Genomic DNA, 23,819 nt, shown 5'->3' on the forward strand with positions numbered 1-23,819 from the left:
GCTGCCTTCCTGCCGCAGGCAAGAGAGAGCCTGTCCCTGCAGGTGAGGGAGGGAGGATCCCCCTTCGTAGCCCGCAGCGGGCCAGGCCACCGACGTGCACCGCAGGGTCTGTACGCGTAACCCGGAGTACGGTACGGGCGTGTAGTGCACGAGCGAGCTAGGCCACGTGCCTAGGAAGCCTCATCTTGTAAGAGCTGTAAGACACCCATGTATTCTCTTTAGGTGGAGGATGGCCTAGAGTCTGGAGCTGCAGAAGAGGCAGGGAGGAGAGAAGGGGAAACAAGCATCTGAACGGCTAAATTGTGCCAGCAGCGCTGAGAGCGAGAGTCACGGTGAGTCCTGGGCCACTGGGGCCCCATTGCCTCTCTTGTGCATCCTGGGCCCTCCCTGTCTCTCCCCTGGCCCCCTCTCTTTCCTTACCTGCTGCAAAATTTTTTTTTTTGCGCTCCCCCCCCCCGCACCGTCTTTCTCCATCTCGCTCTGAGTGGCTCCCTGCCTCCCTGTCTTTTCAGTCCTCCCTCTCTCTGTCCTGTAGCCTGTGGCTACTTTTTCTTTCTCTCCCTCTCTCTGCCTGGCTCTGGCTCTGTTTTTTTGTATTCCTCCTGCTCTGTCCTGTAGCCTGTTGGTATTTTGTCTTTCTCTGGCTCTCTTGGTGTGGCTCCCTGTGTTACTGAAAAACGTGGTAAAATTGGAAACAACTCTGTAACTCCAATTTAGTATTAAAGAGCAGGCATTCTTTATTCACGGCGCCAGATGCACGGGGGATCGCTCCTCCTAACGTGCGTACCTCACGCACCTTTCCCCTACAATTTATAGCTCAAAATTTTACGTAGTCAGACATATTCATTATTGTCCTGTCTACTGATTGGTACAAACTTGCTCTTTCCTTATGTAAATTACTGCGCAGGCTCGGTTGTCCTCTTCTGAGTAGGTGGTGTTACTTGAGTCGGTGGTGGTCCGTGAGTCGGTGGTCGCGATCTTCCCCCTGCCGGAATTACCTTTTACCTTCTTGGCTCTTAATCTTGCCAGTCTTGGCTAGTTTTCTCAGTCCGCTACACGAAACCGCGTTTTGTCATCCTTTTCTGACAGAAGCACATTGCCTATTGTTCTGTTCACATTAATGATTACCTAGGGACTAAAATGCAGATCAACAGATACACTGATTCGTACGCTCCATGTTCCCATAGTGTAACAACGTCTCTGGTTGATTGATTTAATCGCTTTGGTTACACTTGTTCCTGTTGTTCTGTTTCTTCTTTTTTGGCTTTGTGTGATCCTGTTTTTCTCTGCCTCTCGCTTTTCCCAGCTCCCCGTCCCTCACTTTTAATGCCCGTTATCCTTCACCAACTCACTCTTCCTTGGTTCCCGTCCCCGTTTCTGAATTCCTCCTGCTTTGCCACGTAGCCCGTGACATTTTCTTAATCTCTCTGTCTGCCTCAACGCTCCCCCCGCGCTTTTTATTCGTCTTCTCTGCTCTGTACCCTGCTACTGTTCTTGCCTTTCTGAGTTCTTCTCTGTCCAGCTCCCTTTCCCTATTCTTGAATTCTTGCTCTTCCTGCACCCACCGCTGTTCCCTGTGATCTCCATCTCTCTCTGTCCAGCTCCCTGTCCCTAGGTTTTAATTCCTGCCTCTGCCCACTGTAGCCTGTCTAGATTTTTCTCTCGGCCCCTCTCTGTCCGGCTCCCTCTCTCTGTGTTCTAATTCCACGTTCTCTGTCACGTAGACCCGTGCTGTTTGTTTGTCCTCATCTCTCTCTGTCCAGCTCCTTGCTGCTATGATTTATTGCCCAATTTCCTCCCTCTCTGTCTTGCTAGCCCATTGCTGTTGGTTTGTTTTCACTTGTTTCTTCGTTTGTCTCTGTCTGCCTCCCAGTGCCTGATCTTTAATTCCTCCTTCCCCCTAGGCCGCTGTTCCTTTTTTCCATACTACATTGTGTTCTCTTTGGCCTCTTTCTCATTCCTCGGTTCCCTCCTCGCTGCCCTGTGGCCCGTCCCCATTTTATTGTTGCCTCTCTCTCCCTCTCTCTGGCTTCTTGCCCCTGTTTTTTAAATTCCTCCCTCTCTTCCCTGGTGGCCGTGTGATCTTTAGCCTTTCTCCGTCTCTTTCTGCCCAGCTCTCTGTGTCTATTCGTTAATTCTTCCCTCTCTGCCCTGTAGCCTGTAGCTTTTGTCCTTTCTGGCTTCCCCATGTCCCTATTTTAGAATTGGTTCTCTCTCTTCTTTCTGTACGCATTGCGATTCCTGTTGCTCTCCGTCTCCCTTTTGGTGTATTTTCTTTTTCCTCTGGCTCCCTGTCCCTAATTGTTAATTCTCTCCCTGCTCATGCTCTGTACCACGTAGCCCCGTGGTTCGTTTTGTGGTTTTCCCTCCCCGGCCCCTTCCCTCTGTCGTTGGCTGTCTCGGCTCCCTGTCCCTGTGGCTTCTTTCTTCCCTCTCTGCCCTGTTCTTGTCGCTTTTCTTGTCTTTCTCCATCTTGCTCTGTCAGCTTTCTGCCCCTAGTCTTCATTCCTCCCTCGCTGTCGTGCTGCCTGCCCCAGGTTCTTTGTGTGTTTCCAGCCTGCTCCTCATCGTTCTTTCTTGGTCTCTGTCCTGCTCTTCCCACTTTCTGCTGCCTCTCTTCCCCTCTCTCTGCTGCTTTTATCTCCACCTCTGACAGGCTCCCTCTCTGTGTTCTAATTCCACGTTCTCTGTCACGTAGACCCGTGCTGTTTGTTTGTCCTCATCTCTCTCTGTCCAGCTCCTTGCTGCTATGATTTATTGCCCAATTTCCTCCCTCTCTGTCTTGCTAGCCCATTGCTGTTGGTTTGTTTTCACTTGTTTCTTCGTTTGTCTCTGTCTGCCTCCCAGTGCCTGATCTTTAATTCCTCCTTCCCCCTAGGCCGCTGTTCCTTTTTTCCATACTACATTGTGTTCTCTTTGGCCTCTTTCTCATTCCTCGGTTCCCTCCTCGCTGCCCTGTGGCCCGTCCCCATTTTATTGTTGCCTCTCTCTCCCTCTCTCTGGCGTCTTGCCCCTGTTTTTTAAATTCCTCCCTCTCTTCCCTGGTGGCCGTGTGATCTTTAGCCTTTCTCCGTCTCTTTCTGCCCAGCTCTCTGTGTCTATTCGTTAATTCTTCCCTCTCTGCCCTGTAGCCTGTAGCTTTTGTCCTTTCTGGCTTCCCCATGTCCCTATTTTAGAATTGGTTCTCTCTTCTTTCTGTACGCATTGCGATTCCTTTTGCTCTCCATCTCCCTTTTGGTGTATTTTCTTTTTCCTCTGGCTCCCTGTCCCTAATTGTTAATTCCCTCCCTGCTCATGCTCTGTACCACGTAGCCCCGTGGTTCGTTTTGTGGTTTTCCCTCCCCGGCCCCTTCCCTCTGTCGTTGGCTGTCTCGGCTCCCTGTCCCTGTGGCTTCTTTCTTCCCTCTCTGCCCTGTTCTTGTCGCTTTTCTTGTCTTTCTCCATCTTGCTCTGTCAGCTTTCTGCCCCTAGTCTTCATTCCTCCCTCGCTGTCGTGCTGCCTGCCCCAGGTTCTTTGTGTGTTTCCAGCCTGCTCCTCATCGTTCTTTCTTGGTCTCTGTCCTGCTCTTCCCACTTTCTGCTGCCTCTCTTCCCCTCTCTCTGCTGCTTTTATCTCCACCTCAGTCAGGCTCCCTGTCCTTCTCTGGCTGTCCTGTTCCCTGCCTTGTGCCTTCTCACTACATGCACACACCCCCCCCGCCCCGTCCAGCCGCATGCCGCTTTTCTCTTCTCTCTTCCTACTGTCCTGTGCCCTGCTCCTTACCTTTGGTGGCCTCCCCCTCTGCCCAGCAGCCCGTCGCTCCAGGAGCCAGGTAATGGACGGTCCCTTCCCTGCCAAACGAGGACAAGCGTGTGCCGTGGTTTAGCCCCAGCTGGCAACTCTGCACCAGGGAGCTGCTTGCTCACTCCACCCTCAGTGGGCTGGGGGAGAGAGCTGGAAGGGTAAAAGTGAGAAAAATCATGGGTGTTTAATAGGTAGAGCAACAGCTGTGCGTGAAAGCAAAGCAAGGAATTAATTCACTCCTCCTTTTCGGTGGGCAGGTGTTGAGCCTTCTCTGGGAAAGCAGGGCTCTGTCAAGTGTAATGGTTACTTAGGGAGTGAAATGCCGTAGCCCCTAAGGACTCCCCCTTCTTCCCCAGCTGCATGTACTCAGCGTGATGTCAAATGGTATTGAATATCCCTTTGGTCAGTTAGCTGGGAAAGCTTTCCCAGCTGTGTCCTCTCCCAGCTTACTTGCTGGTGGGGCACTGAGAGAACCAGAAGAGGCTCTGACTGTGGAAGCAGTGCTCAGCACATCTCTACATTGTTAACGCTGTTTTGAACATAAATCCAAAACTTATCCTTTCCTAGCTACTATGGAGAAAATGAGCACTATCCTAGCCAAAACCAGCTCCGTGCGGCTCTGGCAATGGCGGCCGAGGTGGCCTGGGGGCAGGGGGAGCTTTGGGGACCCTGAGCCACGAATCGCTCCTGGGACTTGTTACATGCGCGCTGCCTGCACAAACACCTGCCCTCTCCTTTGCCCTCGGGGCTGCGTTTGCGCTCCCTTTGCGTGGGGCAAGGGGCTGTGATGGAGCCCGGGGAGGAGGTGGTGCACTGTGGGGGTGAGGGGAGGGGGCCCCCCGTTGCTGCTGCGCCTCAGCTGTGGGCGGGGTCTGGATGGAGGAGCCCCAGGTGCGGGCAGTGGGGCTGCCGGTGCCGGCTCCTACCTGGAAAAGGGGTGGTGCCCTGCTCCGGGGGGCCAGTGCGAGCCGAGGGCGGGACGGGGCGGAGCTGTGGCCGAGCGTCAGCGGGCTGCGACTGTAGCGAGGGAGGAGGTGAGCGGGGGCTGGGTGGTGGACGGCTGGGTCCCGGGTGAAGCCCCGAGGAGGGCTGCGGCGGGGCAGCGCCGGGTCGGAGCGGGCGGTGGGGAGAGCGAGGCTGTGCTGAGGGCTCGGTGGGGCTTCCGGGTGCATCGGCGGGAGGGACGGTGCCCCGCAGGGTGAGAGCGCGGGGAGGGCGGGCTCGCGGCGTGCCGGGAGCTGTAGTCCTTGTGGCGCGCGGCCGCCGGCCCTGTCACGTGGTTCGCCGGGGCGCGGCGGGAGGCGCGGTGTTCCGGCGCTCGGGTGGCGGGCGGCCGTGCCGCGTACGGACCGCGAGGTGTATTTTTGGGGTTGGATTCGTGTTGATTTCTGGGGGCTTGCGGGTGCGGCCGCTCCCCGAGAAGCGGTGAGTTCCCCGGGAGCTGACAGAAGGGAGGAGGATGATGCTCTTTTCCCCTGCCCAGGACGCCTAAGATGGCCGCCTCCCCGGCTCACCGGAGCTCCCCCTCAGCCTCCCCTGGCCCGCCTTGCCCGCGCGCCTGCCCCCCCCCCCCTCGCCCCGCGCGCTTGCCCCCCCTCCCTCGCCCCGCGCGCCTGCACCCCCCTCCGGCGCCTGCCCCCCCCACCCCCTCCCCCGCGCGCCTGCCCCCCCTCCGGCGCCTGCCCCCCCCCCACCCCGTCGCCCCGCGCGCCTGCCCCCCCTCCGGCGCCTGCCCCCCCACACCCCCTCGCGCCTGCCCCCCCTCCGGCGCCTGCCCCCCCACACCCCCTCGCGCCTGCCCCCCCTCCGGCGCCTGCCCCCCCCACCCCCTCCCCCTCGCGCCTGCCCCCCCTCCGGCGCCTGCCCCCCCCCCACCCCCTCGCCCCGCGCGCCTGCCCCCCCTCCGGCGCCTGCCCCCCCCCCCCACCCCCTCGCCCCGCGCGCCTGCCCCCCCTCCGGCGCCTGCCCCCCCCCACCCCCTCGCCCTGCGCGCTTGGCCCCCCTCCGGCGCCTGCCCCCCCCCCACCCCCTCGCCCCGCGCGCCTGCCCCCCCTCCGGCGCCTGCCCCCCCCCCCACCCCCTCGCCCCGCGCGCCTGCCCCCCCTCCGGCGCCTGCCCCCCCCACACCCCCTCGCGCCTGCCCCCCCTCTGGCGCCTGCCCCCCCTCCGGCGCCTGCCCCCCCCCCACCCCCTCGCCCCGCGCGCCTGCCCCCCCTCCGGCGCCTGCCCCCCCCCCCACCCCCTCGCCCCGCGCGCCTGCCCCCCCTCCGGCGCCTGCCCCCCCCCACCCCCTCGCCCTGCGCGCTTGGCCCCCCTCCGGCGCCTGCCCCCCCCCCACCCCCTCGCCCCGCGCGCCTGCCCCCCCTCCGGCGCCTGCCCCCCCCCCCCCCGCCCCGCGCGCCTGCCCCCCCTCCGGCGCCTGCCCCCCCCCCCCCCCCGCGCGCCTGCCCCCCCTCCGGCGCCTGCCCCTTCCCCCCCTCCCCGCGCGCCTGCCCCCCCCCGCCCTCGCCCCACGCGCCTGCCCCCAGCCCCGGCACCTCCCCTGAAGCGTGCTGCGTAGCCCTTGGCCGCCCCCAGGCCCTGTCGTGAAGGCAGCGAGCCGGCCCTCAAGCGCACTGGATTCCCCCTCGGCGCAGGGGCCCTTAGCACTAGCGCAGGGAAGGAGCGGGGGGTCCAGAAGCCCCTGCGCAAGGAGAGGCTTTGGCCAGGGTCGATCGACGGTAATGATGGTCGCTCTTTCTTCTTTCCCTCTCCCAGAGACCTTGCTGAGGACGTGGTTGTCTGTCCTTCCCCCGGGGATGCCGTTGACTGTGGCCGTCTCAGGCTCGCGTGGCTTCTCTCTGCCCGGCCTCACCGTCCTTGCAGCGCGGGGGCGAAAAGGGACACACAGAGCCCTTCCCGGCTGTGGACAGGAGCTGCCTCGGCTGAAGCTGGAGACACCAACGAAAGGTAAAGAAGAAGAAATTGAAGGCGCTCTGGCTGACAGCTGCCTTCCTGCCGCAGGCAAGAGAGAGCCTGTCCCTGCAGGTGAGGGAGGGAGGATCCCCCTTCGTAGCCCGCAGCGGGCCAGGCCACCAACGTGCACCGCAGGGTCTGTACGCGTAACCGGGAGTTGGGTACAGGCGTGTAGTGCACGAGCGAGCTAGGCCACGTGCCTAGGAAGCCTCATCTTGTAAGAGCTGTAAGACACCCATGTATTCTCTTTAGGTGGAGGATGGCCTAGAGTCTGGAGCTGCAGAAGAGGCAGGGAGGAGAGAAGGGGAAACAAGCATCTGAACGGCTAAATTGTGCCAGCAGCGCTGAGAGCGAGAGTCACGGTGAGTCCTGGGCCACTGGGGCCCCATTGCCTCTCTTGTGCGTCCTGGGCCCTCCCTGTCTCTCCCCTGGCCCCCTCTCTTTCCTTACCTGCTGCAAAATTTTTTTTTTTGCGCTCCCCCCCCCCCCGCACCGTCTTTCTCCATCTCGCTCTGAGTGGCTCCCTGCCTCCCTGTCTTTTCAGTCCTCCCTCTCTCTGTCCTGTAGCCTGTGGCTACTTTTTCTTTCTCTCCCTCTCTCTGCCTGGCTCTGGCTCTGTTTTTTTGTATTCCTCCTGCTCTGTCCTGTAGCCTGTCGGTATTTTGTCTTTCTCTGGCTCTCTTGGTGTGGCTCCCTGTGTTACTGAAAAACGTGGTAAAATTGGAAACAACTCTGTAACTCCAATTTAGTATTAAAGAGCAGGCATTCTTTATTCACGGCGCCAGATGCACGGGGGATCGCTCCTCCTAACGTGCGTACCTCACGCACCTTTCCCCTACAATTTATAGCTCAAAATTTTACGTAGTCAGACATATTCATTATTGTCCTGTCTACTGATTGGTACAAACTTGCTCTTTCCTTATGTAAATTACTGCGCAGGCTCGGTTGTCCTCTTCTGAGTAGGTGGTGTTACTTGAGTCGGTGGTGGTCCGTGAGTCGGTGGTCGCGATCTTCCCCCTGCCGGAATTACCTTTTACCTTCTTGGCTCTTAATCTTGCCAGTCTTGGCTAGTTTTCTCAGTCCGCTACACGAAACCGCGTTTTGTCATCCTTTTCTGACAGAAGCACATTGCCTATTGTTCTGTTCACATTAATGATTACCTAGGGACTAAAATGCAGATCAACAGATACACTGATTCGTACGCTCCATGTTCCCATAGTGTAACAACGTCTCTGGTTGATTGATTTCATCGCTTTGGTTACACTTGTTCCTGTTGTTCTGTTTCTTCTTTTTTGGCTTTGTGTGATCCTGTTTTTCTCTGCCTCTCGCTTTTCCCAGCTCCCCGTCCCTCACTTTTAATGCCCGTTATCCTTCACCAACTCACTCTTCCTTGGTTCCCGTCCCCGTTTCTGAATTCCTCCTGCTTTGCCACGTAGCCCGTGACATTTTCTTAATCTCTCTGTCTGCCTCAACGCTCCCCCCGCGCTTTTTATTCGTCTTCTCTGCTCTGTACCCTGCTACTGTTCTTGCCTTTCTGAGTTCTTCTCTGTCCAGCTCCCTTTCCCTATTCTTGAATTCTTGCTCTTCCTGCACCCACCGCTGTTCCCTGTGATCTCCATCTCTCTCTGTCCAGCTCCCTGTCCCTAGGTTTTAATTCCTGCCTCTGCCCACTGTAGCCTGTCTAGATTTTTCTCTCGGCCCCTCTCTGTCCGGCTCCCTCTCTCTGTGTTCTAATTCCACGTTCTCTGTCACGTAGACCCGTGCTGTTTGTTTGTCCTCATCTCTCTCTGTCCAGCTCCTTGCTGCTATGATTTATTGCCCAATTTCCTCCCTCTCTGTCTTGCTAGCCCATTGCTGTTGGTTTGTTTTCACTTGTTTCTTCGTTTGTCTCTGTCTGCCTCCCAGTGCCTGATCTTTAATTCCTCCTTCCCCCTAGGCCGCTGTTCCTTTTTTCCATACTACATTGTGTTCTCTTTGGCCTCTTTCTCATTCGTCGGTTCCCTCCTCGCTGCCCTGTGGCCCGTCCCCATTTTATTGTTGCCTCTCCCTCCCTCTCTCTGGCTTCTTGCCCCTGTTTTTTAAATTCCTCCCTCTCTTCCCTGGTGGCCGTGTGATCTTTAGCCTTTCTCCGTCTCTTTCTGCCCAGCTCTCTGTGTCTATTCGTTAATTCTTCCCTCTCTGCCCTGTAGCCTGTAGCTTTTGTCCTTTCTGGCTTCCCCATGTCCCTATTTTAGAATTGGTTCTCTCTCTTCTTTCTGTACGCATTGCGATTCCTTTTGCTCTCCGTCTCCCTTTTGGTGTATTTTCTTTTTCCTCTGGCTCCCTGTCCCTAATTGTTAATTCCCTCCCTGCTCATGCTCTGTACCACGTAGCCCCGTGGTTCGTTTTGTGGTTTTCCCTCCCCGGCCCCTTCCCTCTGTCGTTGGCTGTCTCGGCTCCCTGTCCCTGTGGCTTCTTTCTTCCCTCTCTGCCCTGTTCTTGTCGCTTTTCTTGTCTTTCTCCATCTTGCTCTGTCAGCTTTCTGCCCCTAGTCTTCATTCCTCCCTCGCTGTCGTGCTGCCTGCCCCAGGTTCTTTGTGTGTTTCCAGCCTGCTCCTCATCGTTCTTTCTTGGTCTCTGTCCTGCTCTTCCCTCTTTCTGCTGCCTCTCTTCCCCTCTCTCTGCTGCTTTTATCTCCACCTCTGACAGGCTCCCTCTCTGTGTTCTAATTCCACGTTCTCTGTCACGTAGACCCGTGCTGTTTGTTTGTCCTCATTTCTCTCTGTCCAGCTCCTTGCTGCTATGATTTATTGCCCAATTTCCTCCCTCTCTGTCTTGCTAGCCCATTGCTGTTGGTTTGTTTTCACTTGTTTCTTCGTTTGTCTCTGTCTGCCTCCCAGTGCCTGATCTTTAATTCCTCCTTCCCCCTAGGCCGCTGTTCCTTTTTTCCATACTACATTGTGTTCTCTTTGGCCTCTTTCTCATTCCTCGGTTCCCTCCTCGCTGCCCTGTGGCCCGTCCCCATTTTATTGTTGCCTCTCCCTCCCTCTCTCTGGCTTCTTGCCCCTGTTTTTTAAATTCCTCCCTCTCTTCCCTGGTGGCCGTGTGATCTTTAGCCTTTCTCCGTCTCTTTCTGCCCAGCTCTCTGTGTCTATTCGTTAATTCTTCCCTCTCTGCCCTGTAGCCTGTAGCTTTTGTCCTTTCTGGCTTCCCCATGTCCCTATTTTAGAATTGGTTCTCTCTCTTCTTTCTGTACGCATTGCGATTCCTGTTGCTCTCTGTCTCCCTTTTGGTGTATTTTCTTTTTCCTCTGACTCCCTGTCCCTAATTGTTAATTCCCTCCCTGCTCATGCTCTGTACCACGTAGCCCCGTGGTTCGTTTTGTGGTGTTCCCTCCCCGGCCCCTTCCCTCTGTCGTTGGCTGTCTAGGCTCCCTGTCCCTGTGGCTTCTTTCTTCCCTCTCTGCCCTGTTCTTGTCGCTTTTCTTGTCTTTCTCCATCTTGCTCTGTCAGCTTTCTGCCCCTAGTCTTCATTCCTCCCTCGCTGTCGTGCTGCCTGCCCCAGGTTCTTTGTGTGTTTCCAGCCTGCTCCTCATCGTTCTTTCTTGGTCTCTGTCCTGCTCTTCCCACTTTCTGCTGCCTCTCTTCCCCTCTCAGCTGCTTTTATCTCCACCTCTGACAGGCTCCCTCTCTGTGTTCTAATTCCACGTTCTCTGTCACGTAGACCCGTGCTGTTTGTCCTCATCTCTCTCTGTCCAGCTCCTTGCTGCTATGATTTATTGCCCAATTTCCTCCCTCTCTGTCTTGCTAGCCCATTGCTGTTGGTTTGTTTTCACTTGTTTCTTCGTTTGTCTCTGTCTGCCTCCCAGTGCCTGATCTTTAATTCCTCCTTCCCCCTAGGCCGCTGTTCCTTTTTTCCATACTACATTGTGTTCTCTTTGGCCTCTTTTCCTTATTCCTCGGTTCCCTCCTCGCTGCCCTGTGGCCCGTCCCCATTTTATTGTTGCCTCTCTCTCCCTCTCTCTGGCTTCTTGCCCCTGTTTTTTAAATTCTTCCCTCTCTTCCCTGGTGGCCGTGTGATCTTTAGCCTTTCTCCGTCTCTTTCTGCCCAGCTCTCTGTGTCTATTCGTTAATTCTTCCCTCTCTGCCCTGTAGCCTGTAGCTTTTGTCCTTTCTGGCTTCCCCATGTCCCTATTTTAGAATTGGTTCTCTCTCTTCTTTCTGTACGCATTGCGATTCTTTTGCTCTCCGTCTCCCTTTTGGTGTATTTTCTTTTTCCTCTGACTCCCTGTCCCTAATTGTTAATTCCCTCCCTGCTCATGCTCTGTACCACGTAGCCCCGTGGTTCGTTTTGTGGTTTTCCCTCCCCGGCCCCTTCCCTCTGTCGTTGGCTGTCTCAGCTCCCTGTCCCTGTGGCTTCTTTCTTCCCTCTCTGCCCTGTTCTTGTCGCTTTTCTTGTCTTTCTCCATCTTGCTCTGTCAGCTTTCTGCCCCTAGTCTTCATTCCTCCCTCGCTGTCGTGCTGCCTGCCCCAGGTTCTTTGTGTGTTTCCAGCCTGCTCCTCATCGTTCTTTCTTGGTCTCTGTCCTGCTCTTCCCACTTTCTGCTGCCTCTCTTCCCCTCTCTGCTGCTTTTATCTCCACCTCTGACAGGCTCCCTGTCCTTCTCTGGCCGTCCTGTTCCCTGCCTCATGCTTTCTCACTACACGTACACACGTCCCCCCGCCCCATCCAGCCGCATGCCGCTTTTCTCTTCTCTCTTCCTACTGTCCTGTGCCCTGCTCCTTATCTTTGGTGGCCTCCCCCTCTGCCCAGCAGCCCGTCGCTCCAGGAGCCAGGCGACGGACGGTCCCTTCCCTGCCAAACCAGGACAAGCGTGTGCCGTGGTTTAGCCCCAGCTGGCAACTCTGCACCAGGGAGTTGCTTGCTCACTCCACCCGCTATGCTTTTCCCAGTCTCTGTCTGCCTCCTTGCCTGTCCCTGCCTCTGTCTCCTTTTCGGGCTGCACAGTTCTCCAAAGCTTTTTGGTCTTCTGCCAATACTGCCCTGCACCCCGTCGCCTTCTATGTGGCCTTCCTATACCTCTCCTTTTCTGGCTCCACACCTGCTATTATTTCTTTCTTCCCTATTACTTGTAAAAATTGCATTTCCAGGTCTGCCTCTACCCAGCGACCTATCTCCATTGAAGTGACTCCCTCTGCTCTGCCCCGGTTTGCTCTTCCTACGTCCTTTCTCTGTGGCCATCTATCCATCTCCCTCTCTTGATATTTCACTTCTACCCATGTGGCCAGAACCCCGTTGATTTCTACATTTGCGCTGTCTGTCTACGTTGATTTCCACATCCACGTTTGTTTCTTCCTGCCTGTCCTCAACTAAATCACTTTTTCAGTTTTGTTTGTCTTCACTGATTTAGTTTGCGGACCTTATTTCTTACTTTTTCCTGTCTGTCCCTTACCCCATTGCTTTTAAAATTCTCTTTCTAGGTTTAGTTTTACGAAGCTGCCAATCCCTAATTTTAAGGGTTGTTTGTTGTCCGTGCACCCCATTGCTTTTAAAATATTTTATCAAGGTCACTGTTTATTTTTTTAATAGACCTAAGGTTGGAAGAGACCTGTGATATCATTGAGTCCAGTCATCAACCCCATACTACCATGGCTCCTAAAGCACGTCCTCAAGTGCCACGTGTACGCATCTTTCTAACGCCTCCAGGGAGGGCAACTGCACCACCTCTCTGGGCAGCCTGTTCCAATACCTGATGACTCTTCAGGTAAAGAAATTTTTCCTAATACCCTATCTGATCATTCCCTGATGGAACTCGACACCATTTCCTCTTGTCCAATCGCTAGCTCATTGGGAAAAGAAACCTACACCCAGTTCACTACAACCTCCTTTGAGCCTTCTCTTCTGCAGACTTAAACCACCCCAGTTCCCTCAGCCGCTCTTCATAAGGCTTGTTTTCCAGACCCTTCCCCAAGCTTTGTTGCCCTTCTCTGGACATACTCCAACTACTCAATGTCCTTTTTGTACTGAAGGGCCCAAAAGGGAACACGATACTCAAGGTACGGCCTCACCAGTGCCAAGTCAGGGGTACAATCACTTCCCTACTCCTGCTGGCCACACTATTTTTGATACAAGGCAGGACCCCATCGGCCTCCTTCCCAACCCAGGCGGACTGCTGCCTCACGTTCAGCCGGCTGTCAACTGGCACCCCCGGGTCCTTCTCTGCCACACAGTTTTCCAGCCGCTATTCCCCAAGCCTATTGCATCGGGTCGTTGTGACCCGAGCACGGGACCTGGCACTCAGCCTTGTTAATTCTCATAGAACTGATGTCAGGCCATGGGTCCAGCCTGTCCAGATCCCTCTGCAGAGCCTTCCTACCCTCAGACAGATGAACACTCCCGGCCAACTTGGTATCATCTGCAAACTTACTGAAGGCACACTGTCCCCTCATTCAGATCATTGATAAAGACATGGAACAAGACTAGTCCTAAAGTTGACCCCTGGGGAACAGCGCTCATGACCAGCCACAAATTTGATTTAACTTCTTTCACCACTACTCTTGGGGCTCAGCCATCCAGCTAGTTTTGTACTCAGCAAAGAGTACACCTGTCCAAGCTAGGAACCACCAGCTTCTCCAGCAAAATGCTGTGGGAGACAGTGTCAAAGGCTTTACTGAAGTACAGGTAGATAACATCCACGGCCCTTCCCTCATCCACTGGGTGGGTCACCTGGTCATAGAAGGAGACTGGGTTGGTCAGGCAGAACCTGCCTTTCAAGAACCTGTGGTGTCTGGGCCTGATCCCCTGGTCATCCTGTACATGCCTGGTGAATGCACTGAAGGTGACCCATTACTACCCTGGTGATAAACAGCCAGTCTACTAGAGACTGAGGCCAAGAAGGCATCAAGTACCTCAGTCTATTCCTCAGTGGCAGCATTCCCCACCCCGGCCCCAGTAGAGGATGGAGATTCTCTTTGGCTCTCTTTCTGCTGTTAGCATATGTGTAAAAGCATGTTTTGTCATCTCTAACAACAGTGGCCAGTTGAGTTCTAGCTGGGCTTTTGCCTTCCTGGTTTGCTCTCCGATTGGCATAACAAGCTCTGTGTTCTGTTCTTGACTTGCCTACCCAGTCTTCAAAAGCAGTAAACTCTCCTTTCCCCTCACCCCCCACCGAGCCACCACAAAAGCTCTCTGTTCAGCCAGGCCTGTCATCTTCCTGCCCGTTTGTCTTACTACACACGGGGACAACCTGGTTCTGTACCTTCCAGATTTCCTTCTTGAACGTCCAGCCTTCCAGGACCCCTTAGCCCTTCAGGACTTCCTCCCAAGGAACCCTTTTAACCAGCGTCCCGAAGAGTCCAAAGCCTGCCCTCCGCAAGTCCACGGTATAGATTTTGCCAGCCCCCCTTCCTTATTTTGCCAGGCATCAGGAATTCCATCAGGGTGCAGTCGCTAGGCACAAAATGGCTTCCAACCCCCACATCTCCCACCAGTTCTTCTGTTTCTAAAGAGCAGGTCAGTCGAGGCACCTCCCCAGTAGGCTCATTTACCAGCTGCATCAGGAAGTTACCTTCCACGTGCTCCACGAACCTCCTAGACAGTTTCCTCTGCTGCGTTTTCTTTCCAGCAGACATCTGGTAAGTTCAAGTGCCCTGTGAAAATAAGGGGTAGCAATTGGGAGAGTTCTGCCAGCTGCCTGTAGAATTCTTCAGCTACTTCTTCATTACAGTCAGGTGGTCTACAGCAGACCCCCAGCTGGATACCTGCCTCGTTGGCCTTTCCCCTCATCCTTACCCATAAGCCATCAACCTCATCCTCCCAATCATTGAGCTCTCTACAGCCAAAACAGTACGTAACATACAGAGCCACCCCACCACATCTCCTTCCTTGCCTAACCTTTCGTAAGAGATTAGAGCCATCCGTCACAGCACTGGAATCGTACGAGGCATCCCACCGCATGTGGTGAGAAACCGTACTAGGAGCAGCTAAAGTCACTTGGTTTATTAAGCCTAGAGACAGGGAGACCTCATCTCCCCTCTGCAGCTTCCTCACAAGGGGTGGAGGGGGTGCCAATCATTTTTCTCCGGTGACCAACAATAGGACCTGAGGGAACGGCAGGAGGATGGGCCAGGGGAGGTTTAGGGTGGGTATTAGGAAAAGGTTTTTCACTCAGAGGGCCACAGAACATGGAACAGGCTCCCCAGGGAAGCAGGCACAACGCCAAGCCTGACAATAATCAAGCAGCACTAGGGCAACACCATTGGAGGCGTGGGGTGAATTTTGGGTTGTCCTGTGCAGGGAAAGGAGTTGGACTCTAATCCTCGTGGGTCCCTTCTGACCCAGAATGTTCTATGATTCTGCGATGTCTGCGACGGCAAGAAAACCAAAGCTATCCCGCTGCACAACAGCTTCTATCTCCCGGCTTACGGCATCCGTGCTGCGTGCACCAGGATAGACACGCTCAAGCTGGGATATCGATTTCACCCTCGAGCTCGGCACGCCGCCCCTAGGCTCTTCTTTAGCGAGCCTGGCTATATCCCTTCCCCTCCAAGTCTCCCTTAAAGCCGCCTCCCCGAGCCCTGCAAATTCCCAAGGAAGAATGCTTTTCCCCCTTTGAGATAGCGGAACTCCTTATTCAATCCCTTTTAATTTTTTTCCATTGGTACCGTAACCACCCTTGCTTTTATCGTGTTCTCTTTGTGTACTATTATCACCTTTGCTGTGGTCACTTGTTCATTTTCAGCATTTTCCTTAGCACCATCACTTTTTAAATTTTATGTCTGTGTTTTAATTCTGTTACTATTTTTTAGTTATTATTGTCTCTTAATCCCTTGGCTTTTAAAGTTTTCTCCTTTTGTCTCTTTCGCTGGTGTTACTTCTCAATTATTTTTCTTTTTCATAGCGCTCTCGCTTTTTACATTTCCTTTTCATGTCTTTTTTGGGGTCGCTGTCCCTATTTCATAAGATTGTCTTTATTTCCTAATACTCACTGCTTGCTAAGCATTCTTTCTACAGCAACCTCCGTTCCCTTTGCTGTCTTTGCAAAATTATTTCTCGTCTCTCTCTAGCGCCCTCGCTTTTTCCATTTTCTTTCTACCTCTCTTCTAGGTTACCGTCTCTGTTTTAATTTTTTTCTTTTATTTCCCTATAAGCCCTTCCTTGTTAAATGTTATTTGTAAGTTAACTCTCATTCCTTTGGAAGTTTTAAAAAATTATTTCTTCTCTTTCACTAATGACCTTGCTTTTTCCACTTTCTACATTTCCATTTTACTTGACCTTTGCTATTTTTAAATCTTTTGCCTCATTTCTTGAATTGTATTTGCCTCTAAAATTTTGTATAATTTTATCTGGTGTCTTTATGTTTTAGAGTTATTTCTTGTCTTTAGTAGCAGTACCTTTGCTTTTATAATATTTTTCTATTTTTCATCCCTATTATTAATAGTTTGCTCTCGGTTTCCCTAATCCCCGTCATTTTTCAGATTTCTTCCTTTAGCCAGTGTCCTGTGCTTATTTTGCTCTGTTTTCTTTAAAGTATATGTCTTCCCTTAACACCATCACTTTACCAGTTTTCTTTATCCATCTCTGTTTGCTGTCCCTATGGGTTAAATTTTATCTTTATTTCCATAATCCCCCTTGCTTTTTAAACCTTTTCTATGCCAATTTTAACCCCCTTTGCTGTCTTATTTTAAAATTACTTCTTCTCTTCCCTTAGTGTCACAGATTTAAAAATTTGCTTTCTCTTTTAGATTGCGGTCCCTGTTTATTTTTGCCCTTCCCATTCCTAATGTCTTGCTTCCTAAGTGTTCTGTCTACTGTTATTCCCTTTGCTGTTTCTCAGAATTATTTCTTATCTTTCATTAGTACCGCTGCATTTTAACTTTCTTTTCGCTCCCGTTTCAGTTTGCTGTCTCTGTCTTTTCATTTTTCTCTTTGTTTTTTTAACATCCCTCAGTGTTTAATTTTTTTTTTTCTACATCTCCAATTCAATTGCCCTTGGGTATTTATGTTTTTCCCTATTTCTTTACTATCAGTTTTTAACCTTTCTGCCTCATGTTATCCATTGGCTGTATTAGCACTTGAATCATTTCTTGTCTTTTGTTAGTGTCACAGCTTTTTAAATTTCTTCTTTTACCTCATCGTCCTTTTACCTCACCGTCTTAGACGTTCCCCAGCGGCACATTGTTGTCACAATCGCACCTCTCCCGAGACATCTGTTCCCAAAAAAGAGCAATCTTTTTCTTTTCTATGCCATCTAGGATGCCTCCCGAGACCTTCCCTGTGCTCCACAGTATTTTGGTAGCATTTACTCTCCTTTTCAATCTCTTACCCCGCGAGCCTTTCGTGACCCCTCCGCTCCCAGTCGCCGTGCGTCCAGAGAGCCCCTTTGCGTCCCACAACCCTGTTTTAGCTCAGTAGCGGACTTTGGTCTTCCCTTGTTATCTCTGAACCCAGTCTTCGGGTTTGCTTGTGCCTCGGAGCACTCTTAGCATACCGTCTGCTGACTACGGTACCTCCAGCCGGTCCCCGGCTCCTGAGGAGATCTGTAATTTGGTCACACCCCTCCAGACCGTATCCTCATTTCCCAGAGCATTCTTTTGTCTCTGCGCCTCATCCGGGACCCCTCAGGGTGCCGCCACACCTACCGGCCCCTTTGAGGTCGCATTCTGCGCACTTTTAGCTTTGCCGCGGCACTCGCGCCCCTCTCTCACCATCTGAAGATTTCCCGAGTCTGTATATGCTGCGCACAGCAGTCATTCTGTCCTTTCTTCTTCCCGTTTGTGCCTCCATTTGTTCCCTGGCTTTCTCACGTTGCGTTTACTGAGCTCAGATGCCCTCTGGATGTAATTGTCACATCCCCAAATATTTTTCTGTCTCTCTGCCTTCCTCAGGACATCTTCTATCCTAGTCACGGTCCTTTCCTAGACTTCCCTCAGGCTCCCGCTCCAAGGGTTCTTTGGTGTCTCGGGCTCCCTCGGCACTCCTCTGCTCCGTTTGCTGAGTTCCCGTGAGACATCCCCTATAGCCCAGGACTCTGTTCTAGCTCAGAAGGGCACTCTGCACCCCTCTTTACCCTCCAGCTCTATTCCTGAGTCGGTATCTGTTACCCCGATCCCCATTTTGTTTTCTCAATTCTTTGCCGCCCCCCTGTTCCGGCTCCCCCGAGAATATCTGTTAGTTTGGTGAATTCCCTTTTGAGCTTCCTGCATTCTCACCACTGCTTTAGTTTCTCTGGTCCATTAGAAACTATTTCTATCCCTGTGACAACGCCTCTTGTTCTGCCAGAACCTTTCCTAAAGCCATCTTTGTACTCTGCAGTAATTAATTTGTTTTCTGTCTTATTGTATGTTTCTCTTTGGTATCTGGTACCCCAAAAATGTCTACGGGTGGCTCTGATCTTCTCTCGAGGTTCTCGGAGAATCAATAGCGTGGATCTATTTTTAGCAACACACGTCTCAATGAGTTTTTATTGCACTTCCCCATTTATTCTTTATTTAGCTGCTTATATGCTCATTAGGACTCTTCATATAACTTTTGATACCATTCCTGTATTTCCCTTTCGTAATTTTTGTCCTTTGAGACTGCTATCAATCTCTTAAGGAAATCAGTCAGAGAGTGTCAAAATTACTCTGAATTATCAGTGATTTATACAAAATAATTTTGTTTGAACCAGAGATTTAATTCACTTTGCCATTCAGTCATAGCTAGACTATAGCTCTGCTAGTATGTAGATAGTATGTGTGGTTTTGCTAGAAGTGAACCATAACTGTATAACTCTTCTGTTTTACAGAAAAGTAAAACATGCAACTAACGGTCATAATAGTGTTGTTATAATCCAGGAGCTGTTCCTCTCTATAAATTAGTAAGACATGGTTTTTCCCTGTATGCATCCCAAGAAAATGAAATGTAATTTCTTACCTGGCTACGTTGCTGCTGCAATACACGTAGGTGAAGAAAAACAAACGGTAGTATAATTGCAGTAAGAACCACTCTTTTAGTTTTCTTCCATGCTGTAAACATAAAGTACTTGAGAAAACTCCCTGCTGTTCCTTCAGCTGCCTTTATACCCTGTGGTGGTTCACCCCTCCCCTTTCCCAGGTGATTGTGGGAAGGGTGGTGGGCAGGGCCCGGGGTATATGAGCCACAGCCTCTGGTGAGGGAGCTCACTTTCCTCCTGGGTTTCTCCAGTGTGGGTGCTTTAGTGTTCGTGCACTTAATTGTAAGTTTTGAGCTGTTTAAATCTTTTGGATAGGTATGTTTTGATATTTAAAGAAATGCAGATGTTTGTGGGAGGTAAGGCTTTTAGAACTCGATAAGGGTTGGTGGCATTTAAATTTGAAAGATCATTTGTGTCTAAACTTATATGTTTTTCCTTATCTAATACTGCATTGGAGGTTCAGGTGTGGTAAGATGGCTTGATAGTATGCTGTTCTGTTATTTTTTTCTTTTTAGTTTTAAGTATGTTTCTTTTTATTATTGGAATTCTCAACTTTATTGAATCTTAAAATTATTTTCATTAACTCTCTTGTGTAATCTGGAAGGTGTCGACATTAACTGTTAAGGGTATTGATAAGATGCGGTAGGGGTTAGGGTGAGTGTTCCGTATGCTTTTACGTATGGGAATTTATATATGCTGTTTCTTTAGGAAAAGAAGAGCGATACAAGTGGATAGTTAATATCCATAGACTTCTGTAAAACCCTGCGTAGCCTTGTGCAGAGCCGAGAGCCAAAAGCAATGGGAAAGGTCAGTAACATTAGTAGTATTTTGTAGATGTTAAGGGGATGAATGTAGCTGGCAGCTAGAGTGCTAGCTGAGAGTACATCCTAACGGTCTTCAGGTTTGTACGTGTATAGGGTGTAATGCTTGAGTTACCGTATGTCTTTTAACGGCAGGTGGTAGTTGGGCTCTACATGGTATTCCTACGTGGGAGCAAAACCTATGGATCGGTTAAGCTATTGCTGTGCATCCAGGTGACTTCCACCATGTCCTTTTTTTCCAGAGGCGGCGGAGGAGTTGTTCAGGGTGACAGAGGAAAGCCGGGGAAATGCTGTAAGAAGGTAGGCCGGTGTGTGGTATATAGAAGGAAGATGTGACTGATGGCTGAATGAGTCTGCAGTGTGTTTTGGGGGGTTAGAAGGCGGTAGGAACGAGCCAAGTGTGAGCTGGACACGGGAGGGGAGTGGATCAAGGTGAGAGGTGATTGGTGTGCTGAAGTAGCGGTTCTTTCTGAGGTGTTGTGTTGATAGCGAAGGTAAAAGTGACCTGTGTTACTTGTGTGTTACAGGTGATGGGTGAGCCTCAAAGTGGCAGCTGGAACTGACAGAGGCTGGGCAGGCAAGCTGTCAAAGAAAAGATGTGTGAGAACGGGATTCGGCGTGGGTAGGTTGCTGTTGTGGGTAATACCGTAGCATGTATCTTCTTCCTTAAGTTCTTGCACATGCTCCATGTAGGCTTTGTGGGAGAGACACAGTGTGGTGATGAGACCTCAGCGAAGGCTACGGTAAGCGGTGATGGGTGGGCTGAAGCGTAGCGATTCGTCCCGAGGGGTCGCGTTGCAGGTGGTTGTGAGCAACATGCGTTTGGCTCTTGCAGGTGGTGGGCGAGCCGTATCTGAAGGATGGGCAGACCGAGACTCTCGGCCCCTTGAAAGCTAAGTTGAGGCAACGGTGCTGGGGAAGGGGTTGCGGGAGGGAGGGGTTTTAAAGATGGCGCAGCGGAGCGGGCTGTCCGGGAAGCGGTCCCCTTTGGGAGCAGGGAAAAGGAGCAGGTTCCTCTTCAATGTGACGGGAGCGTGTGCCGGGCAGGGCGGCTCCAGGCTGTGTGTGTTACTGTGCAGCGTGTGTGTTTTGTGTTGGGTGTCTCCGACCTTCCTCGGGTCTCGGTTGTTCTCTTTGTTCTTTAGGAGCCAGACAGGTGCCTCGGCAGTGTTACTAGGGCCCGGCGAGGCCCTAGTCGTGGGCTCGGCGCCCATCGGGCGCTTCTCTTTTGGCGTCGCAAGCTTCAGGCGTGGATCGTTTTGGCGTCTCGGACGGTCGTCTTGGGCGGCGTCGTTCCCGGCCGCGTGAGCGGCGCCGCTCTGTCGCTGTGAGTTTTTTGAGGACTGGCATTTCTTCCTCGCGTCCTTAGGCGGTTAGGTCTTGAAGCTGGGCTGCGTGCGCGTCTGTCGTCTCGGTTGTGAGAGGAAGCTCTTGTCACGGTCCGCGAAGCTGTTGGCGTTCTCTGGTGTTGCCGTAGGGCCTGCCGACGTCACCGTTGGGGTCCCGCAGGCGGTCTTGCCGGACGGGGGGTTCCGTCTGGGTGTCGTCGTTCTCTCCGAGAGCTGCCTCTCATCCTTCGGGGTCCGTTGCTTGTAGCGTTCTGCGTAGCGTTGTTCTGCGTTTGTCTTGGAGCCGCCCCGCCCGGGGATGTAGAGTCAGGGCGAGGTGGGTGGTGCTGGCATCTAGGGATGCGCCCAGGCTTTGCGGGGGTGGGGGAGGAGGGGAAGGAATTTTGCAGCCGTCTCGGATCGACTGGCTGTTGTCGGTGGGTGAGGGAAGTAATTCCTGTTGGGTTTTGTGGGCCCCCAGGGAACAACCGTAGGTGTCTGTGGGAGGGAGCTAGAGTCTTAGCCGAGCAGGTAGCATGTCAAGGGTGTTCTGGCTTGTCTGTGTGCTGGGCTTAATGTTTGATGTATTGTGCTCATGTTTAAGAGCCGCCCTAGTTGGGCTCTCGAGGGGTGTTCCTGCATGCGATTGAGACCTGTGTCGTGTTTCAGCTGTCGCCGTGCATGCAGGTGACTTGTTTGACATCGGTTTGGCAGGTGCCGAGGGAGGAGTCGTGCAGGGTGATGGAGGACGGCGCTGTCAGCAGGTGAGTTGGTGTGCGATGTATCTAGAGGGAAGATGCGGCTGTTGGCTCTATGAGCCCATTATGGTGTTTTTCTTTGGGCGCGTGCGAGGAGCCGAGCGGGATCCGGGCACAGGAGGGGAATCGCACAGGGCGAGCGGTGACGGGTGGGCTGAAGCGTAGCGATTCGTCCTGAGGGGTCGCGTTGCAGGTGGTTGTGAACAACATGCGTTTGGCTCTTGCAGGTGGTGGGCGAGCCTCAAGATGGCGACCGTATCTGATGGAGGCCAGGCAGGTGAGCTGTCGAGGAAAAGGTGCGTGTCTGAGATGGGGGGGTTGGTGCGGGTATCCTGAGACTCCCGCAGCACCTGAGCGGGTCCTTTTTTTGCTTGGGTTCCTGCAGGTGCCGCACGCAGGCTTCGGAGGGGAGACGCCGCATGGCGACGAGAGGTCCGAGAGGTGAGGGGCTTGAAGGCCAGGCTGTTGTCTGAGAGCAAGGTGTCGTACGGCCACCCAATTGAAGCGTTTGTCTTTGGCGTTGCAGGTTGTGCGCCGGCTGCCTTTGGGCCTGGATGCGCATTTGAGGTGAGCTGGGTCGCAGAGGGGAGGGGCGTGGGGCTGGTGTGGTTCGTTCTTCCTTTTTTGGCAGAGCGATGGTAACTTTGTGTATCCTGTGGTATCTCTAGGGGCTGCAGGGGGTGGCGTTCATCCTCGTCCGGAATGGGCACGGAGCAGCCGGGTGAGCGGAGCAGCTGGGCGCATCTGAGGTAGGCGGATGCAGCGGCCTAGGTCTTTGTAGAGCGATGGGATGCTGACTGACAGGGCTGTTGTGTGGGGCTTGTGATAGTTTTTGTTTTTCAGATGACGAAGAGGCAGCTGGTGACTGGAGGAGTGATGTGTGCTTGTCCTTCAGAAGGAAGGGAAGAGGGAGACTCTCGGCCCCTTGAAAGCTAAGTTGAGGCAACGGTGCTGGGGAAGGGGTTGGGGGAGCGAGGGGGGCACGGTTGGCTGTGGCAGGAAGGGGTTTTAAAGAGAGCGTAGGGGAGAGGGTTGTCTAGGAAGCGGTCCCCTTTGAGCAGGGGAATGGAGCGGGTTCCTCTGAAATATGACAGGAACGTGTGCCCTGGGCAGGGCGGTTCCAGGCTGTGCATGTTGTTGCGTAGTGCGTCTGTGTGTTTGGTGTTGGGTGTGTTTGACCTTCCTCGGGTCTCGGTTGTTCGTTCTTCCGTAGGATCGAGGCAGGTGCCTCGGCAGCGTTAGTAGGGCCCGGCGAGGCCCTAGTTGTGGGCACGGCGCCCATCGGGCGCTTCTCTTTTGGCGTCGCAAGCTTCCAGCGTGGATCATTTTGGCGTCTCGGGTGGTTCTGGCTGACGGTCTTGTGCTGCGCCGTTCCCAGCCGCATGAGCGGCTCTGCTCGCTAGCTGTCGCTTTTAGGGAGTGGCGCTTCTTCCTTGCATCTTCAGGGGCTGAGGTCTTGAAGGCGGGCTGCTTGTGCATCCATCTTGTCAGTTTTGAGAGGAAGCGCTTGTCCCCGCCCACGAAGGTCTCGTCGTTTTCTGGCGTGGCACTAGGAGCACGCTAGGGTTCTGCGCGTGCTCTTCCCGGATGGAGGTTTTCTGTCTGTGCGTCGTCGCTCTCGCCGACCAACTTGGCTTGTTTTTTAAGACGTGTTGTTGGCGTTCTGTGTAGGGTTCGCCTGTGGTTGTGGTGTCTTGGCTTGGAGCTGCCCTGCCTGGGGGTGTAGAGTCAGGGCGAGGCGGCACAGAAGCCACAGCCTCTCATCGCTCATGTGTCAAAGTGCCTTGCTTCTTTGGGGGAAAAGATGTGTGGCCCTTTTAGATCAAGCGGCCGTTGTCAGTGGGTGAGAAGAAGAATTCCCATGGTGTTTTGTGGCCTCCCAGGGGATGACGGTAGCTGTCTGGGAGAGGGAGCTCCTGCTTCAGCGGAGCAGAGAGCATCTCAGGGGCATTCCGGCTTGGATGTGGGTCGGGCGTAATGCTTGGTTTACGGTGTTTAGATGGCAGAGCAGGCCTAGCTGGGCTCTCGATGGGCTTGCTACCTGGGAACAAGGCCTGTGGAATGGCTAAGCTATTGCTGTTCATTGATGGGGACTTGTTTGATATTTTTGCAGATGCCGAGGGAGGAGTCGTGCAGGGCGACGGAGGAGGGCCGAGGATAGCGCTGTAAGCAGGTGAGTTGGTGCGTGGTGTATGTAGAAGGAAATGGTGACTGATGGCTCTGTGAGTGCAATATGGCATTAATATTTGAGGGTGCATGTGG

At 53.2% G+C, this 23,819-nt stretch overlaps 2 long non-coding RNA genes across 3 annotated transcripts in view; both read left to right on the forward strand.

Annotated features, from left to right (window-relative positions):
* Positions 1-11,639, forward strand: part of LOC135311034 (uncharacterized) — a 51,093-nt gene extending 39,454 nt beyond the window's left edge. Inside the window, exons 5-8 of the long non-coding RNA XR_010370943.1 lie at positions 223-332; positions 6,542-6,733; positions 6,992-7,101; positions 11,534-11,639. This is a non-coding gene — a long non-coding RNA (uncharacterized LOC135311034). The remainder of the gene's footprint in view (positions 1-222; positions 333-6,541; positions 6,734-6,991; positions 7,102-11,533) is intronic.
* An 8,699-nt stretch (positions 11,640-20,338) lies between these two features.
* On the forward strand, positions 20,339-22,128 carry LOC135311035 (uncharacterized). 2 transcript variants are annotated; one of them, XR_010370945.1, is made up of 5 exons: positions 20,339-20,368; positions 21,404-21,563; positions 21,785-21,853; positions 21,943-21,998; positions 22,084-22,128. It is a non-coding gene; the product is annotated as an uncharacterized LOC135311035 (long non-coding RNA). The 2 variants fall into 2 exon arrangements; XR_010370944.1 differs by lacking the exon at positions 20,339-20,368 and having other exon boundaries at positions 21,243-21,563.
* Positions 22,129-23,819: the final 1,691 nt, after the last annotated feature.

Source organism: Phalacrocorax carbo, unplaced genomic scaffold (genome assembly GCF_963921805.1).
Source record: "Phalacrocorax carbo unplaced genomic scaffold, bPhaCar2.1 SCAFFOLD_68, whole genome shotgun sequence".
In the NCBI taxonomy this organism is placed as follows: domain Eukaryota; kingdom Metazoa; phylum Chordata; class Aves; order Suliformes; family Phalacrocoracidae; genus Phalacrocorax; species Phalacrocorax carbo.